The sequence below is a fragment of the Rhinatrema bivittatum genome, chromosome 8 (genome assembly GCF_901001135.1).
Source record: "Rhinatrema bivittatum chromosome 8, aRhiBiv1.1, whole genome shotgun sequence".
Lineage (NCBI taxonomy): Eukaryota > Metazoa > Chordata > Amphibia > Gymnophiona > Rhinatrematidae > Rhinatrema > Rhinatrema bivittatum.
In genome coordinates, this window is record NC_042622.1 from 114,830,632 (window position 1) to 114,850,111 (window position 19,480).

A 19,480-nucleotide genomic window follows, 5' to 3' on the forward strand; every position below is an offset into this window, starting at 1 on the left:
TGGAGCCAATCATACGAAGAACAAATCCAGCCACACACCCCCTTGACCTCATTCCAATAAAATCCCTTAAACAAGTCTCAAACATCATTGCCAAGCCAATAGCTGACATCATTAACCTCTCCCTGGAACAGGGCATCTTCCCAGACAGTCTCAAATCTGCAATCATCAAACCTATCCCCAAAAAACCGAATCTAGACATCTCAGACCCTGCCAACTACAGACCAATCTCCAACCTGCCCTTCATTGCCAAGATCCTGGAAAAAACTGTCAACAAACAGCTCTCCGAACATCTAGAACATCACAACATTCTAAACCCGGCTCAACACGGTTTCAGAAAACTCCTCAGCACAGAGACACTCCTTCTATCCCTCACCGACTCCATTCTCAGAGGCCTGGACAAGAACACATCATACCTCCTGATACTCCTTGACATTTCTGCCGCATTCGATACTATCAACCACAACACCCCGCTAACCAGACTAAAAGAAATTGGTCTATGTGACACCACACTCAAATGGTTTGACTCATATCTCTCCGGCAGATCCTACTCAGTAAGAATAGAATCATCTCAGGGGATCACATGATGTGGTGAGCAGGGAAGGACGTGTTCAGGAGGGCTCCGGGTGCCACACTCTGATTACTGAAAATCCGGGGTGTAGAAAAATTTTCACTTCCCTCCTAAACATCAAGAGCAGTTCAGGTACATGTCCATCACCACTTATATGCAAAAAGTTTCTCATGGAATGCCAATTAAGTCCGGGAAAAAAGAAAAGGAAAAAATGAAAATGGCTGATCCTAAAATGGCGACCTCCCCGACACACGCTAGTGCTGCAGATCTATCCCCAGCTGCGTCGGCACAGATTAAGGCCATGTTAATGGAAGCTTTAGACTTGAAACTCGCCGTGATCTCTACCCAGATTTACAATGTTCAAAATGCACTCGATGAAATCAACCCATAATTCGAGAGGGTAGAAGGGAGGGTCAGTCTATTAGAGGACAATACCCTAGCTCTGACCGGCAAGATCCATGCACTTGAGAAACAGGTCGAAGCACATAAATCTAAGCTCGACAATTTAGAGAATCGAGCCCGCAGGTCGAACATCCACCTGCTGGGCTTGCCAGAGACACTAAGCGAACGCAATCTGGGGACTTTCCTTGAATCATGGCTCCTGGAGGCGTTACACATCCCGGAGATTGCCCCCACCTTTCATACCGAAAGAGCCCATCGGCTGGGACAAAAGAAGGAAGGGGACCCAAGACCACGACTTGTTATTGTGAAAGTCTTAAATTTCGTGCACAAGCAAGCAATTTTGCAAGCATTCCGGCGGACCCCAGATCTGGCCTGTGATATCAAGAGAGTCAGGAGTTTTCAAGACTTCTCAGCGCATGTGTTGGGGCTACGGAGAAGTTTCTCACCTATATGTTCAAAGCTGTTTGAGAAACAGGTGAAATTCGCATTACAATTCCCAGCCCGTTTAAAAGTATGGCATGAGAATCAAACTCTCTTTTTTGATACCCTGGAGGAAGCCCAGAAATTCTTAAACACCCACCTGCTGTCTAGCCCCAGGAGAAATGGTGGGTTTAACGACAGCAAGGAGGTTATGCATTCAGAGTGAGTTATTGTTCCAGCACTCTAGTTTGAATTGGTTTCTCTTTATGGTTCAGAGACTTTTTTTTTTTTTTTACTGTTGACAGTATTGGAAGTTTGGGCGAGGGCTGGTAAAAGAGATGCCATGTCTTTCCACGAAACAGTGACGAAACTAGTCCTCTCTGTGGAATATGCCCTAGGATGCCCATCCGAAAGATGTAGCTAAGAACACCTTATTCCACATCGGAGGCGGCTCTGATCACCTGGTTCAGTGCATTTCCTGATGAAGGGAACAGCACAGCATGGCACCTGCCCCGGAGAGATCGCTACTTGAGGACCCTTTCACGTTGAGACAGAGCGCACTGATTACCTGAGGAATATAGTGAGTGGTGCAACAGGAGGCAAAGAACAATCAGATCGTGGCACCTGACCACATACAGTAGTGATCTTTGACCCCATATTGGGGTACTAGGAAGTTTATTGGTTTTGTATGGTTGTAATTGGGTGTAGGATGAATGTTGGAGGGAGGGGGGAGATGGAGGGAAGGGAGGGAGGGGGGGAGGGATAGTGTGTCACATTCGTGGTAATAATGAAATCCCCTGTAAGTACAGGACAACCAGGAGGATTAGACCTTGGCCTCACTGGGTAACCCTGCGAGTTGAAATTACACTGTATAATTATTGGCGTGTATGGTTTTTGGGCCCTAGTGTACACTGGACTATGCTCCCTCTCTCAGCAAATCTGCCATGGTATTTGTCATTGGCGGTCCACTGCCATTGCCTTAGTTCATTATAAGCATGGGAGATCACATTAGAATCATATCTTGGAAACATGGGAGATTCCATTAGAATCATATCTTGGAATGTCAATGGCCTGGGATCCCCTATAAAGAGATATAAGGTCTTACAGCAATTAAAAAAATGTAATCCCATAATAGCATGCATTCAAGAGACACATCTTACAGCATTGGAAAGTCAAAAATTGCAGCGTAATTGGGTGGGCTCCTGCTTCTACTCACCAGCCCAAGGCAAAAAAGGAGGTGTGGCCATATTAATTCATAAAGATGCAGCCTTCCAGGTTTCCTACACGGTCATGGACCTAAATGGTCGGATGGTAATGGTCATAGATAGCCTCCAGGGTAAAGAAGTCACAATTTGTTGTTTATATGCTCCTAATGTGTACTCCCACACTTTCTATACTTATATTCTCTCACAGTTGGTGGCACATGCTGAAGGTTATGCAGTAGTGACTGGAGATTTCAACTTCACTGTTGACCCCAGTATAGACAAATCTCCTGAGGGACACAATCATCCTAACCATCTGGGGAAGGGTGTCCCCTTTCTGTGCTCCGAATTCTCTCTGATAGATTCTTGGTGTACCCTACATCCCAGAGAACAAGACTATACTTACATCTCAAGAGCCCACTTATCTCTCTCCCATATAGATTACATTTTGAAACCCAGGGAGAGGCTTTCTGCCCTACACAAAGTGGTTATAGGTCCACAAACAGTATCTGACCATGCCATTATATGAATAGACTTACAATTTCAGACAAAAGAACCCAGTGAGAAATTCTGGCGCTTCCCAAGTTATCTCCATACTGATTTGGAATTCAAGAGCTTTCTATAAAAAAAATGGAAAGACTATGACACTTTTAATCACCAACATTTAGAAGGACCCCCACTTGTACTGGGAGACTGCCAAGGTAGTGTTAAGGGGGGAAATCATTTCCTTTGTGGCTGCTCGTACGAGAAAACTAAATCATAACATTCTACAATTAGAAACCAAACTAGGGAACCTTAAACAGAATTTGGTGCCCCATCCCACCATAGAAAACCAGAAGGAATATTTTAGTGTCTTACAAGACCTTAATTGCTTATTACATCAGAGAGCGTTCCAAGTTGCGGAAAGAGATTTTTTCCGGTTTGGTAACAAAGCGGTTAAACATTTGGCGAATTTAGTACGTGCACATAGGGGCAAAACATTTATTCCTCCATGAAGATTACTAATGGCCAAGTTTTGACCTCCCGAAAGGACATTTGCGAGGTTTTTAGGCTATTTTATGAGACTTTATACACCGAAGATGCCCAAGGAGGTGCTTGAGAGGAGGATTCTTTTTTTGAGGGACTACGACTCCCTTCTCTTTTGGCTACTCAATTGGCATTTCTAAATCATCCTCTATTGCCTTTAGAGATACTTAGTACCATCTCTACTAGTAAGATGGGGAACGCCCCAGGGCCCAATGGTTTTTCCTTTGATTTTTATAAGATTTTACAGTATCGGCTGGCTACCCCCCTCACTGAATTTTTCAACACAGCCATTCTGAACTAAAGCCTACCCCGACAATTCAACATAGCCCACATCACAGTCCTCCCAAAACAGGGGAAGAACCCTTTGCTGCCAAGCTCTTATAGACCCATTTCCCTATTAAACTGTGACCTTAAATTAGCCCACACCTCATCTCTGAATACCAAGTGGGGTTCGTCAAAAATAGGCCTGCATGCGGACACATTATCCGACTATTAACGACTATGTCCTCAGCTATTTTTTCTAATACACCGGCCTTAGCTATAGGCTTTGACTCAGGAAAGGCATTCGACCGGGTGGCCTGGCCTTATCTTTTTTCTGTCCTACAAAGATATGGGATACGGGGGAATTTCCTGAACTATATATCCTTACTTTACACCAACTCCATTTCTCACATCGTGGCCAATGGAGTCAAATCAGAAGCCGTACACATAGGCCGAGGAGTTAGACAGGGGTGCCCTTTCTCACCTCTCTTATATATTCTGGCCATTAATCCTTTACTTCGAAAAATTGCCGCAACAACAGACATAAAAGGTTATGGCGAGGACCCCAAGAAATTCAAAATATCAGCTTTTGCAGGTGATATACTAATCTTTCTTACTAATCCCCAGAAGACTCTAGGTCCACTCTTAACCATCCAAAATGAGTATGGTCAATTTGCAGGTCTAAAGATTAACCACGACAAATCCGAAGCTTTGGATGTTGGTGGTAGGGTAAAGACATTGTGGAGGGGCCCCTTCCCGCTGAAATGGGTAGACAAGACTATGAAATATTTGGGCATAAAAATACCGCAGGAGTTGACAGACTTTTATGGGGTGGATATAGGGCCCTTGATTCAAGCCATAACACAGATGTTACGCAAATGGCAGGGTTTGCCTCTTTCAATTACGGGCAGGATCCAATTGATAAAAATGATGATTCTTCCTAAATGGTTGAATGTTATGCAAATGGCCCCTTATGGCTAATGGCCAGAGATTGTAGGGTCGTAAGCACTCTGTTTCATAAGTTTATCTGGAACGGCAAAAGAGCCCATATCACACTTTCCACTTTGATGCAACCCATGTCTAAAGGGGGCTTAAACTGTCCAAATCTTCGTTTTTATAATTTGGCTTGTCTTTTGAGGCATGTGAGGGATATAATAAGGGAAACATCACACTACACACCACAAACATCTTTGAAAGCATGGTGGGTATTCAGTCATTCCATCCTCTGCTGCAAATTCCAAAAGACATCCTTCCAATGGCAGTGGTGACACAACCCCTTATTCAGGCCTGCAGGAAAGCCTGGACTTATCTCTGCGGCCGGTTGCAGTTCCCTTCACGACCTATGGCGTTCCTAACTATTTGTGACCATCAGCTCTTTCCACCAGCTGCGACAACATCAGTATTCCACAGGTGGAAGAGTAAAGGGCTGATATGGGTTTATCAATGTTTTGCTAAAACCTCAGGTAAATTGTTGAACTTTCCTGAACTGCAAGCCTCTTTCTTTCTCCCAGCGAGTTCGCGTACTTACAGTTATGCAGCTTTATTGGGTCGCAGGGGTGTGATGCTTGGGTTTCCGCCAAATTTTGGTCTCTTCATGATATTGTTATGGCAGCTACTTTGCATAAACCCACGATAGCGGTTTATTTTATAGCAAAACTCTTCACACCAGTTTAGAGCAAGATAGCTTCACGCAGGCATTGCAGAAATGGGAAAAGTGGGAGGCCTTTACTCTCACCAGACAGGAATACATCCATGGTTTTAAAACCCTCTCTAAAAGTTTGGAATGTGTGCTTTATAGGAAAATACAATACACATTTTTGAGACAATTTTATATGGCGCCAGATATAGCACATAAGATAGGAATATCCGACTCCCAATTTGCCCTAAGTGCAAACAATCTGTCGGAACTTACTAGCACAGCTTTTGGGGCTGCTCAGAGATTAAGACTTTTTGGGCAGGAATAAATGAGACATGTAGTCTTCTGTTGGGTGTCTCCCTCCCAGAGGACCAATGTTATGGCTTTTTGGTAATCTTCACTGCCCTATAAGGGGACTGGATCCATATGGTTTACAATTTATCCAAAAGGTGAGTCTTGCAGGTAAAAAGCTCATTCTTTCTGTATGGGCCATATTGCCAATATTCTAAATGGCGCCGGCACTACTTTTGCCCTCACTGACATAGTGAGGGCAAAAGTAGCACCGGCGCCATTTTCGTTCCTGTCACCCGACGTCACGAGTGCAGGAGATCGCGCCGGGACCCCCCCACTGGACCCCAGGTAATTTAAAACATTTTGGGGGGCTTCGGGAGGGTGGGGGATTTATTTTAAAGGGTCGGGGTGGGTTTTAGGGTGCCGGTTTTCCCGCCCTCCCCCGATTTATGATTTTTTACTATTTAAAAAAAACAAAAACCATGACGATCAGATTTCCCTCCCCCCCAGCCAAAATCGATCGTTAAGACGATCGATCACCCGATTCACATCCCTATTGGGCACTGCAATTGTATAACTTTGGCCACCAGAAATGTGAGTTTACTCCACCTCGGTTCCAGAAGTTTAATTTCCAATGTAAATTCTTGGGAGGACACCTACAGCTGAACAGTATGGGGTAAATTTTAAAAGGGCCGCACGGGAATCCATGTGCGTTCACCAGGAACTGCACGCACATGGATTCCCACGCATGCATGTTATTAAATCCGATACCTGCGTGCACATGTGCTCCTGATTTTATATTGGTGTGTGCGCACAGGTTCCCACTCGTGTGAGCAAGGGGGGGTTATTTTGATTAAAAGCACACAGCGACGCCTTCGGGACTCACCCGTTGCCTCTCAGTCTGCTCCAATTAAAGTCACTCCAAATAAGGAACGGACTGGGAGGGAACTTCCCTAACCTCCTACCTATCCTTCCTCCCATTTTCCCTCTCCTCCCCTCTTCTCTCCTCCCCGACCCCTAAAACTGACCTACCTACTCTATTTTTTTTGTTTTTGACCTTACCTGCTTTCCTGAGCGGAAGTTAGTTCCGCGCACCGGCTGGCCCCACCCCTTTTAAAAACCCCGGCACTTCCGTGTGTATTGGAAGATATGTGCGTGGCCAAGCCGCTCTGAAAATGTGCTCAGCGTGCATGCGGCCCAACCACACACGTATCTCCCAGGATTTGCGCGCACTGGCATTTTTTAATTCCCCTGTATGCTGGGACTATGCATCTCAAGTTTGGTCCACTGTTCAGCTAGAGGTGACTGATCACTCCAGAGAGCTTATGCTTCGTTCAGCTAGCTGTAGCTGCCTTCTCCAGAGAGCTTATACTTTGATTTTACTTCTCATGTCTTGTGAAAACGGCATTGCATGCAAGATTAGTGCTGTACATCCCATCTTTTGAGCACATTCTCACATTCAAGGCCATTTTTTCAAGGAACGGCAAGTAAAATCAAAGTGTAAACTTAGGCACCTGCAGCTAGCTGAACAAAGCATAAGTTTTCTGAGGCAGACACCAATGACTGAATAGTATGCACTTTGGCATTGTACAACATGCACAGTCCAGCTGTTTAGGAGAAGCTTATGCTGGAGATTTATCTCTTTCTATGGAATGAGGTGGAGTAAACTCACATTTCGGTGGCCAATATTTTTCTATTGCTGTGCCAAGTGTGGTAGAAGCAGCCAGTAGAAACTACCATATGGGCACAGCAATAGAATAACATTGGCCAACAGTTAACTTTTATGCCACCTCAGACCCAGAAGTTAAATTTCCAGCTGAAGCAATTTCAATTGCCCCTGGCCTTACACACACACACACACACACACACACACACACACACTTCAACACTCACCCCCCACCACTCACATCACTCCCATGCAGTCTTGCTGCTTTCTATTTGTCTTCCTTTTCCCTACCCCTCCCTTCCCCACTTCTCTTTCACTTTCCTTCCCTCCTCTCTTACTCAAACTCCCTCTTCCCTTCTCACCTGTTACCTTGCATGTGAGATTGCACTCCATTCAGTATGGCCTCCCCTTGGTCCAGACTATGAATTACCCCTATACTTGAGGTGGGGAGTACCACATGAGAAATGATATTTACCAATATGATTTATTTTCAAGTTCGTAGCCTGAGTGGAGGATGAAAGAGTGTCCCGGTCACTCCAATACCACAATTCTGTGCCCTTCCCAAACAACCTCTCACTTGTGACACCACAGACCAGAAAAAAAAATCACACTGAATAAAATGGTAATTAACCTTTTTACTTGTATTATGTAAGTAGATAAATCCAACCAGAACATTAAGTGGGAAAAGTACAGTAGTGAAGTATAATATAAACTTGGAGTTTTCTTATTTTAAAACAAGCAATGCAAAAATAACAATGAGTATGGCCTGTTAGCCTGGACAACCAACATACTGATATGGATAGTAAAAAAAAAAAATTAAGGGATGCTAAGAGAGAAAGGTTGGGGGGGGGGGGGTAGAGGGGAAGCAATGAAGTACACAGCTTTCAAAAATTATCTTTACCCCTGAGTACTCAAAAGAAGAGGGGGAACAGATCTACCTCAATGTTACCAGTTTGTAAAGGGTGCACCCTGTCCCAAACACAAAATTGTGTGGGGAAAAAAACAGTGGAGCTGACTACATGACAAACCAAATAGATGATCCAACAATCACAATACCGAGCAACTCCTCTCAAAAGTATATCAAAAATAGAAAAAACAGAGAGGGACCAATAATAATACCAAACCCTTTTACATAAAAATTATCTTCAAACTATAAAGAGCAAGACAGTATCAGAACTAGTAGTGCCTCCAATATAATCCACTGTCTCTCACCCATGATGGGCCTCAGGCAGTATCAGTCCAAACAGCATTGCAGCTTTAATAATCTACCGTCTAGCTCCCATTAATATTGAAAAAACTAAATAAAAAAATTGTTTTATTACACTAATATTAACATCCCAAAATAATTTTTATACTATTAATTCTCTTATTCTAGCTAATGTTACAAATTTACCAATTCACAAGAATACTTAGCTTCACGGGTGTTCAATAAATCCACCCAGGCGTTCAATAAATCCACCCAACACGGACCATGTTTCGGCAACAATGGCTTTCTCAGGGGCTAGCTTCCAATAATTCCAATATAATAGACACCTTTGCTTCACAAACTGAATGAAGTCCTTTAACGATCGTACCACCCAAGTAACGATACAAGATGCATGAGCATTGCAGTGTATGGAAGGGCTCGCTTTCCTGGGAAGCTTCCCCAAATTGTTTATTTGGTAGTAAACAGAAAGAGAGCCTGGTTTCAGTCTCTTACAGAAAGACGATGATCCATCATTTTCTCTTTCTCTGCCCTATTTCATGTGGCTGTGGCAAGGGTTTATGCTTGACTTCAGTTGAAAGGCTGAAACATTTAAGATGAGCTACTGAATTTGTGATCAAAGGCAAGGAAATAAATCTTCTCCCTACTCTGCTAAGGTACTCTCTGTGCAAAGTTTAGATTACTTAACTCAGTCTCTTACAAGGATGATCCAGTCATTTGCTCCTGGACTTGGAAAGGAAGTCTCTCAGCCTCTCATCTCTTGGATCCTTTGTCCCTTTTGGGGATTTTACTTGTAGCTTGGCTATGAAGCAAGAACAGCTGTCTGTTTCTCTGTTTTCTCAGATTGCAGACTTCTGTCTCTCCCTATTCATGATTAGTTCTTTAGGAGAAGAACTGATTGCAGAGCTTCCAGATATACTCCTCTCTTCCTGGCTTCTAGCTCCAAATCCTGGCCATCCCCATCCCTCACACACAGACAGAGCCAGCCAAATTTGCATCTTTTCTTCCTTAAATGGTCTCTCAGCATTACTTTGGCTTTTTGTTTTCTCTTCTGGTTATGAATTGCTGTTCTCTGAGCAGGCTAAACAGTACAGCCATTTTCCCAACTTGTTAACACTGTGAGTGCTGGATGCTGGTTCTTGCAGAACATTTGTCATTCACAGGAGAGTACGCCGGGGTTTTGATGTATTTTTATATTTCTTCACCTTGGTTGTGGCAGCTTGCCATCTGTGTAGAGTTTGGCAGATCCAAAACACATCACTGAGATCCAGATGTAGCTCAGTCCACATTGTAAAGTTCCAACACATGAAAAGATCATGGGGGTAGGAACTTGATTTATAGTAGCTAGCTATATCTGGATGCATAGTGCCAATCTCACAGGCCATTTTGCCACAGAGCCAGTGTGTACTGTTCATAGTGTGCAAGGCATGGTATGTAAAATCCAAGCATAAGCTGTCTGGAGCAGATACCTATATCTGAACATTAAACACTGGCACTGTGGCACAATGGTTTTACATGCTAGATTGGGGCTATGCAGCCTGACTTGGGCACAATCTTACATACAAGGCCATTTTGGCAAAAGCATGCCAAGTGAAATGAAAGAATAATCTCTCTTGAGAGGGCATCTACAGCTACTGTTCCCGCTAAGTTGTGCACATGTGCATGTGTATACAGAAATCATGAACCCTGCACACAGAGCAAAACATAGTGCTCACAAATAATCCCAATATTATTTGCACTATACTGGTTCATAGTGCACAAATTTCAACTCAGCTTATAAAAAGTTGCACAAAATAATTTTTGAGCACATAGCCTTTCAAAAATTAGAAGGAACATTACCTATAGCCAAACAGTTCTCACTCTTTTGTGCCCAAGTTGGCATGCACAGTGCCAATTCAACTGTAGGTACCTACCACAGAGAGCGTACCCTATGATTTTACTAGGCATGCCTTGCCCAAATGGTCAGGCATGTGAGATTGTGTTCAAGTCTTGTATGCAAGGCTCACATTCCTCCTTTCTCCTGTTTTGAAACATTTTTTAAAGCACGTTTCTGCATGAGTGCAAATATTTAGGTTAACTCACGTTTTAGTCCTTTTTTTTCATTTAGTACACTTTTTTTAATTCCTGCTAGATTTGCATTAGCTTACTGCATCCTGCAGGACCACAAGTTTTTACCATGCACATTAAGTAAAAATAATGCTAAAATTTAACTCCTTTTCCATTTCTTTCAGCTTGCACTTTTTCTGCCTACTTTCAGCTTCTGTTTGGGCCATTGTAATATAGTAAGTAATGGTCAGTCAGTTCAAAGCAGATTACATTTAGATATTGTAGGTATTTCCCTGCCACCAGAGGGCTTATAATCTAAGCGGGGCCATTTACTAAGCTACATTAGGGGTTTACCACATGGTAAACACCTTAACACAGCGATAGCATTGTAGGGAGATATCCCATGTTTTACTACTGAAAACACCAACTATGAATCATAATAGCAAAGAAATATGCAGACAAATACTGACAGACCAAGACACTGTCTCAGTGGAAAAAGAAGAGACCTTGCCCTGATAAGAACTTTACACTGAAGGATACTTTATCTAGAGCTGTTTGTAAGTGCCTGTGTAAATAACCAAGGCAGAGAAAAAATTCAACAACTTAAGCTCATAAGCAGAAGTCATGGACTGGCCAAGCAAGTCCAGAGGTCAGAAAGACCCCCACCCTTGAAAGAAGGGAGGCCAGTCTGAGACAGAGAAAAACACTCTGGCGTACAGCTTGGCATACAGTCATGGCAGTACTCCCCCAAGGAAATGAGGAAGGGGAAAAAGGCCTGCAATGCAGTAAAGACCCTCCACCCACCACATGATTATGCATGAGCTTATGCATATTTATCAGCTGGAAAGTATAAGATGGGGTAAAATAAGAGAAAAGAGATGAGACCCAGAAAGAGCAAACCCGGAGTGACCCTGAAAGAAAGGGAACCAGAAGAATGAAAGGGGAGTCTGAAGCAGACCAGCACCCCCTGCTATTGAGGAGGGAGAAGACTAGGTGTGGCTAGGAGACTAGACAGAGGAGACACCCTGCTCAGGAGCAGAAAGTGACATGGAGTCTGAGATGGTGAGAGGCGAGAGCAAGCTCCAGACAGCCTGGCAAGTACCAGAGCCTGGAGCAAGTTTCCTTCCTGGATCACCACCAGCTCTGCCAATACCAAACCAAGAAAGCAAGTCTCCTTCTCTGCACACATTCTCCAGACATCCAGCCAGTGTCTGCTTCAGAGATGAACAGACAGATATCGCCTGAAGTTGGGACCAGAGGTAAGTAAGGTAGCCATAAGTATTAATATTTTAAGCAGGCTAAGGTTTATGGCATGTTGGTAACCACCCATGGTACAGAACTTTCTTTAGGGGAAAACTGGTGCTTAGTGGCCAGGATATTAGAGACAGGAATTGTTGTTATATTTCTAAATGCTAAATCCTGCCAAATCTGATAAATAAAAGTCTATTTCTGAGGAGAACATGTTGTATTTTTCCTGACTTAGGATCATGAAGTGAAGTGGGAGGTGAACTGGAAGCAACCTGTAGTAGACAGGTCCCTGTACCCATAAACTTGCTTACAGCATGTGGTATTTTAAATGCCACACATTATTTTCCCCCAATAATGCAACAATGGTAATGAATAAAGTAGATCAATACTAGGTAATTTCCTATAAATAATATAACATGACTTGCATGACAAATTGCAAGCCACATTATTTTCAGGTAATTAACATTCCCCAGGAGCATTAGGATGCCATTATGGGTCCTGATGCTCTGAGGACAGTGAGACAAAGGTCCTGACAAAGTGGCCCCCTTAAGTAGACAAATCTCCTTGGTGATTGGGAAAGAGCCCCATTCCAAACCTGCCCCACCATCCCTTGAGGCAGCCCCAGAGAAACAAATAGTTTTAAAAAGTCAAAGAGTAGTGATACAGGCTCCTTCCCTCCCTCTAAAGCCCTCCCCTTTTCACAAATTCTCCCTCCCAGGTCTCTAACACCATTCCTCTATCCAAACCCTCCCCCTGCCATACCTTTTACATCTCTGGTGAACTGTTGGGGCTAAGAGCATCTCCTAGGCTCTGGGTCCTGGTCCATCCCTCCAAAAATGGCACTGGCTGGCCTGTTTTCTTCTTATGCCCTATTGATGCTGGAGAGGTTCAGAGGCCTGATGAATTTGTGAAAAGGAGCAGGGTTTGGTGGGGTTACTCTTTGAACTTGTTTACTGTTTGTCCACTGGGGGCTGCAGGAGTGGGGTGAAACAGGGGTCTCTCCAGACCCCGAAAGGGTTTTCTCTGCTTGGGGGGGGGGGGGGGGGAGGAGAAGGAGTCCACTTTGTAGGGCTGCTCAGACCCTTTAAGAAGAAGTAACCACCATCATATGTAACTTCAAGGGAACAGGTAAGCCACTTTATTTTTCCCAGGTACATTTTCTGCCAGGGAAAACACCATGGGGTTTAATAAGCTGTTCTTTGAACTTAGTAAATTACCCCCTAAGTTTGTATCTGAAGCAATGGAGGTTAAGTAACTTGACCGAGATCACAAGGAACAGCAGTGGGTGGGATTTAAACCCTGGCTTGCTTGGGCCTCAGCCTGCTGCTTTAATCTCTAGGCTACTCCACTCCCATCCAGGCTGACCAGTTGAGATTCAATTACCCTGGGATGAATGCACCCATAAATCCCCATTGCTTCTAAAATATTTCTATGTGGGCACTCCCTGAACCCTTTTCTGCCTTTTTTTAAGGCAAATAGCAGCAATTTGTGAAAGGAAAGATACTTTAATGGTAAATGTGAAGACTAGCTTGTATTTCCAATTTTGGATTAATTGCTTCAGTACTGATCCATGGGGGAAAAGAAGGAAGACTGATTTTGTCAAATCAGACCAGATTGTGGTACAAAAGGGTCCTAAACTAACACACTGTAAAGACAATTTTCAAAGTCATTTACACAAGTAAAACGTTTTTTACATGGGAAAATCGGCTGTCTAAGAATTGCCCATCCTCCATGTCGTGAGAAGTATGTGTGCTGTTCCATGAAACAGGTACCTTTAGCCGTATTCATTCAGAGGTGACAATCCTGGGAGCATGTTAGGTCGAGGGATGGGGAAGAAGGGAAATAATCATGTATAGATTCCATTTTCAAATCTACATATTTTATTTACAATAGGGTTGCGCACAGACATGTTTTTCATTTTTTTATGACCATGTATTTATATTAAAAAAAAACAAAAAAACAATATAAACCAAAAATCATTGTATAGTCCCCCATAAAAAAAAAAAAATTAACAAAAACTCCTCTCAGGCTCTTCCCTGATGCCCCTGTCCTCCCCAGAACCATCTTACCTTTAGTAGGCCTGGACTTTGAATCCCATCCATAGATGCCACTGATATGCAGTGGCAGAACTCCTAACAGGAAACCAGTCTGAGACTTTAACTCAGCACTGCCACTAGCCTATTGAGCCAATCTTTATATGAAAGATCCTGCATTTAACCCTAGTTTGAAAGTCCTCTATGTTACTTTCAACTGGCAAATTTTAAAAAGAATGCATGTGTGCTGCAATTTTATATCATGTGCATCATTTAAAATACCTCACCATGCGTGATTTTAAGAGGTGGCTTGAGTAAATGTATATCTACCACTGTAAGAGAGGCACTTTCAACTCAGGGTGGGTTGGGGAGGGTGCGGTGTTACATTAGTGTGCTTCAAATCTTTGCGCCCAGGCCATGGGGGAGGGAATGGAGTACTTGAACAGGTAAATGTAAATCAGTTATTTACTCTCTCAGACAACAGAAGGTCTAAGGGGTGCTCCATGAAGTTAGCAAGTAGCTCATTTAAAACAAATTGGAGAAAATTCTTTTTCACTCAACGCATATTTAAGTTCTGGAATTCATTGCCAGAGGATGTGGTTATGGCAGTTAGTGTAACTGAGTTTAAAAAAGGTTTGGATAAGGTTCTTAGGATTCAAACCCACCCTGAGCTGAAAGTCCTCTTACAGTGGAAGATATCTCTCTCTCTCTCTCTCTCTCACATAGTTCAGCTGTCTTGAAAATCCCTAAAACGTGAGATCTCCAGACTTGCTCCTCATCAGGACTAGCAGTAAAGTCATGCAGATAACACACCTATGCGCCATGGTCAGCTTTTCTAAAATTCGGAATTACGTGCATATCTCTTGGCCCTGCCCCTTGTTCTTCACGTGCCCATGAGTATGTACATGCATACTTTGCGGCTTCTTAAAATTTAGGTTGCTCACGCGTGCCTACATATGTGTGTATGGGGCCTTTTTTGCACAAGCAACGCTTTTAAAATCTACCTGAAAGGGAGAAAGTTTCTGACATCCTTGGTATGAACTCTGAACTTTACTCAGCTTCTACAGATATTCACAGAATTATTTTGTCAGTGTTCTACTACCACGTTTTCAGGTAGGATGAGACAGTACCATGTTAGCATTTTGACATATTTGTAATTCAGAGTATTGACTTTTTCTGTAATGGTGGCAACAGAGATAACAGAGAGGCAGTTAACATAATAAAAAATTAAATTAAAAAGCTTTCTGGGCAAAGTGTTTGGATCACTTTGGTCTTTTTCTGCCAGCATTTACTATGTATGTTACTATGTCAACTGACTCCATATTTTTAGGACAGATTGATCCAGTCCTTGGTTTTATACTATTGCAAGTAGGGACTTGTAGTTCTTCCTATTACATTCCCTATGACAAGCAAGACTACAAGTCCCTGCATGCAGTGTGGGTAAAACCAAGACTGGATCAGCTTGTCCTGAAAATCTGGAGTAATTTGGCAACCCTAATTACAACTCTTCTTAATAAACAAACACAAAATTAAGAGGCTTATGAAACAGACAAAAGGACTTTGCCAAGCTCCCTGAACTGTGTTAGTGAGGTACTGTCCTGTCACTCCTAACCATTCCTGATGTGCTGGTTTATTTCACGAATGCAATTCAGAAGTTCTACTTCAGTATCGCATTAGCAGATTCAATATTGTATTTTCATCCTGATCCCACACTCGCTCTGGTCTCTGTGGTGCACTTTACAGAGATGTCAGTAGGGGCCTTGTTATTTTTATTGCTATTGTAAGGTGGCTCTATAGGAAAAAATGAAACTGCTGAAAAAGATGGTAAGTAGCAGAGCGCTGCAGCAATAAAGGCTCTACAAAACACAGGCAATTCATCCTTTCTGCTGCTGTTCTTTCCTGATAAAAGTTGCCACCTGGCTGTTTTTTTAACTGTCTCAGCTATTTCTTTGTTTAGTCTTTGCATGTATGTATAGATAGATAGATAGAAAGATAGATAGATAGATAGATAGATAGATAGATAGATAGATACATATGCTTGCATTCAATTTTATTGCATGGAAGTTGGACAAAGCTTAAACAGACTGTTTTTGGTATATCGATTAAGGATTAAAATTCCGCACAGGAATAAAAATAAAGGAACTTCCCCCGCCTCCCTCCTCCAACCCCTGATTTCCTCCATGTCTACACTGCAGGCCCCTGTGTACCATTGAGCTTTGCTTAAATTGGTTGTTTTGAGAAGCAGAGCAATCAGGACGAGGGCAAAATAACACTGAATATACATGGCATAGATATGATCAAATATTGAATGCTCTTATACAAAAGAATTACTTTTTAAGGCCCAAGTGTCTCTTTATTATAGGTAAAATTAGAGTTAACCCACTTAAGTGAGGAAGTGGATTTTTAGCTGCCTGAATGTGCAGAAATACTTTTGATTGCACAGAAAAGAGGCAGAGGCATGTTTGAAAACTATGGGAACAAGCATGCATCAAATTAGGTAGAGAGTACAATCTACAAATCTCATCTTTGTATATCTTTCATCACTCCAAATGATGCTGTTCGTACCTCTGACTGTGCTTGCAAAACTGCCTTTCAAAACCTAGGACACCAACAAAACCTCACCCTGAGTTACTTTTAGGTTCCTAAAATTTAGACACTGGGCATTTTTTTTAAATTTATCACTATGTACATACATTTAGGGGTAGATTTTATAAATGTACGCCCGCGCGTACTTTTGTTCGCGCACCAGGCACAAACAAATGTAGCCGCGCGTATCTTATAAAATCCGGGGTCGGCGCGCACAAGGGGGTGCACATTTGTGCACCTTACGCGCGCTGAGCCCTGTGCGCGCTGCCCGTTCCCTCCGAGGCCGCTCCGAAATCGGAGCGGCCTCAGAGGGAACTTTCCTTCAGCCTCCCCCCACCTTCCCCTCCCTTCCCCTACCTAACCCACCCCCCAGCCCTATCTACACCCCCCTACCTTTATCGTGAAAGTTACGCCTGCTCCAGGCAGGCGTAACTCGCGCACGCCGATCGGCCGCCGCCACGCGATTTCCCAGCCCGGGAGCGATTTTGGAGGCCTCGGCCACGCCCCCGAAATGCTCCCAGGCCGGCACCACACCCCCGCCACGCCCCCCGGAACGTCGCGCTGCCCCCGACATCCCCCCCTGACACGCCCCCTAGCAAAGCCCCGGGACTTACACTCGTCCCGGGGCTTGCGCGCGCTGCCGAGCCTATGCAAAATAGGCTCGGCACGCGCAGGGGGGTTTTGAAAGGGTTACGCGCATGACGTATGCGCGTAACCCTTTTAAAATGTACCCCATAGGGTGTAATTTTCAAATGTGTTTTTATGCTTGAATGGGCTTTCTGCAAATTAGCCCAGGAGTTGTATACATAAAAATATGCACAGAAGCAATTTTGCACATACTTTTTATTTTTAAAAATATGCATGTAAAGTTTGCATGAACATTGACACCTGCTCCGTAGGTATGCACTTATGCTGCATTATGGAGGTGGGCTGCAAATTGCTGACATCCACATTGACATCAGAAGGTAGCCATGGTCCAGTTCAAAAAGTAAATAAAAGTTAAAAAATCAGATGGAAATAGCAAATTTAAAAAAAGCACAGGCTGCAGGAAGGCAGTCCTTAAGGATGCTGGGGTGCCTTTGCCCAAGTCTACAAATCAACTTTAAAAATGAAAATTGCCTCATTTGACATTTTTTAAGGCAAAAACCTATTAAAATTCATTACTTAATTAAATTAAATTAAGGTTGAGGACAACAGGGGAGCAGCTGGGGACCTTTGTCCAATTTTTATTTTAGCTGTAAATGTTCTGGATTTAAAAAAAATAAAAAAGGCGGGGGATCACGTGATGTGTTGAGCTAGGAGGACGTGTTTCCCACCGGCTCCCGGGCCCACCTCGCCCTGCGCGATTTATCCTAGCGCGAATTTACCTGACTTGGACCTGCAGTTAACTGAGTGGGCAGTGTATACGTCCATCATTCATTACATGCGGAAAGTATCACCTGCTATGACATCTAGGGGGGGAAAAAGAAAAACCAAAGGTGCCTGAGGCCAAAATGGCAGCTCCTGGTGAGGGTGAGTCTCCCTCCTCCCCCGCGCCGTTAACTCTCGCTGACATCCGGGAGGCGATTAAAGATGCTCTAGATGACAAGTTAGCACAAATTACCTCTCAGTTAGGAGAAGTTAAAGACTCCTTGATGGTGCTGCAACCTCGTCAAGAACAAATCGAGGGCCGTATCTCCTCCCTCGAAGATGGCGCGGCCGCGAACGAAACCAAAATGGTGGATCGAGACAAACAAATTTCGGCGCTACACTCGAAAGTGGACGAGCTGGAAAATAGGGCCTGGAGGGACAATCTACACTTCCTAGGCTTCCCGGAGGACGTGGATGAACAGTCGCTGTGCACGGTCCTTGAAACTTGGATTCCAGAGGAGCTGGCACTCCCTTACTTACAGGGAAAGTTGGTCGTAGAGCGGGCACACAGACTCGGGGCCAGGAGGGAGACCACAAGGCAGCCTAGGTTGATTATCGCTAAGATCCTCAACTCAGCCCACAAGTCGGAAACTTGACGGGCCTCCGGGCGAAATCTGACCTCCACTATCAAACTCATCCTATAAGGGTGTTCCAGGACTATTCTGCAGTGGTTTCGGAGGCCCAACGTGGCTTCACCTTGATCTGCACCACGCTTCATAATCGGGGCCTCAGGTTTTCCTTACTGTTCCCCACCCGTTTACAGGATTGACATGCGGAACGGGCGCATTTCTTTGACACCCCAGGAGAGGCACAAGCCTTTTTGGACACTATACCCCCTTGATTACTAAGCGGATGCCTCGCAGCTATTTTTCTTTCCTACTTAGGTGGCTGCTAGAGACACCATCTGAGGTGGACGTCTCACCGCTTGGGACATTGTTTCTCTGAAAGGTCCACTGAGTTGATGCCCTTCCCTCTAAGTTCTGGGGGTTCATGCTCTGGGCGGCTTGTTCTCTTAAATAGCAGCCGTGAGTGGTTGCCCTCTACCAATGTTCTGGATTTATTGCGGGGGTTGTTGACTGATGGTGAACAGAGCCTCTGGAACTGATTTAAGGAGGACCCCCTTTTGTTTCTCCCTTTGGGTTTTTTTTTTATTCTCCTTATTGCTTCTGCATGTTTCTGCCTAACACTCTGTGGCGTCCCTACACGCAGTTGCTTTGGCATCTCTTTGACTTGCATCAGAGGGTCTATTTGTGGGCCTTGCAGTGGGCACTAAGAACCCACTGCACACAGCCCTCACAAGTTCTTGCATATTGGCAGCAGCTGTTCCTGTATATTTGCTTTGCCTGGCATCTAGACTCCGAGCCCTTTACTGGGTTTCCTATTTTGGACACCTTCTCTTATTCTGTCACAGGCTGTGGATTGTGCTTACCCCTATCAAAAAAAAAAAAAAAAAAAGAGGGGACCTGTTTTTTTTTTGTGTG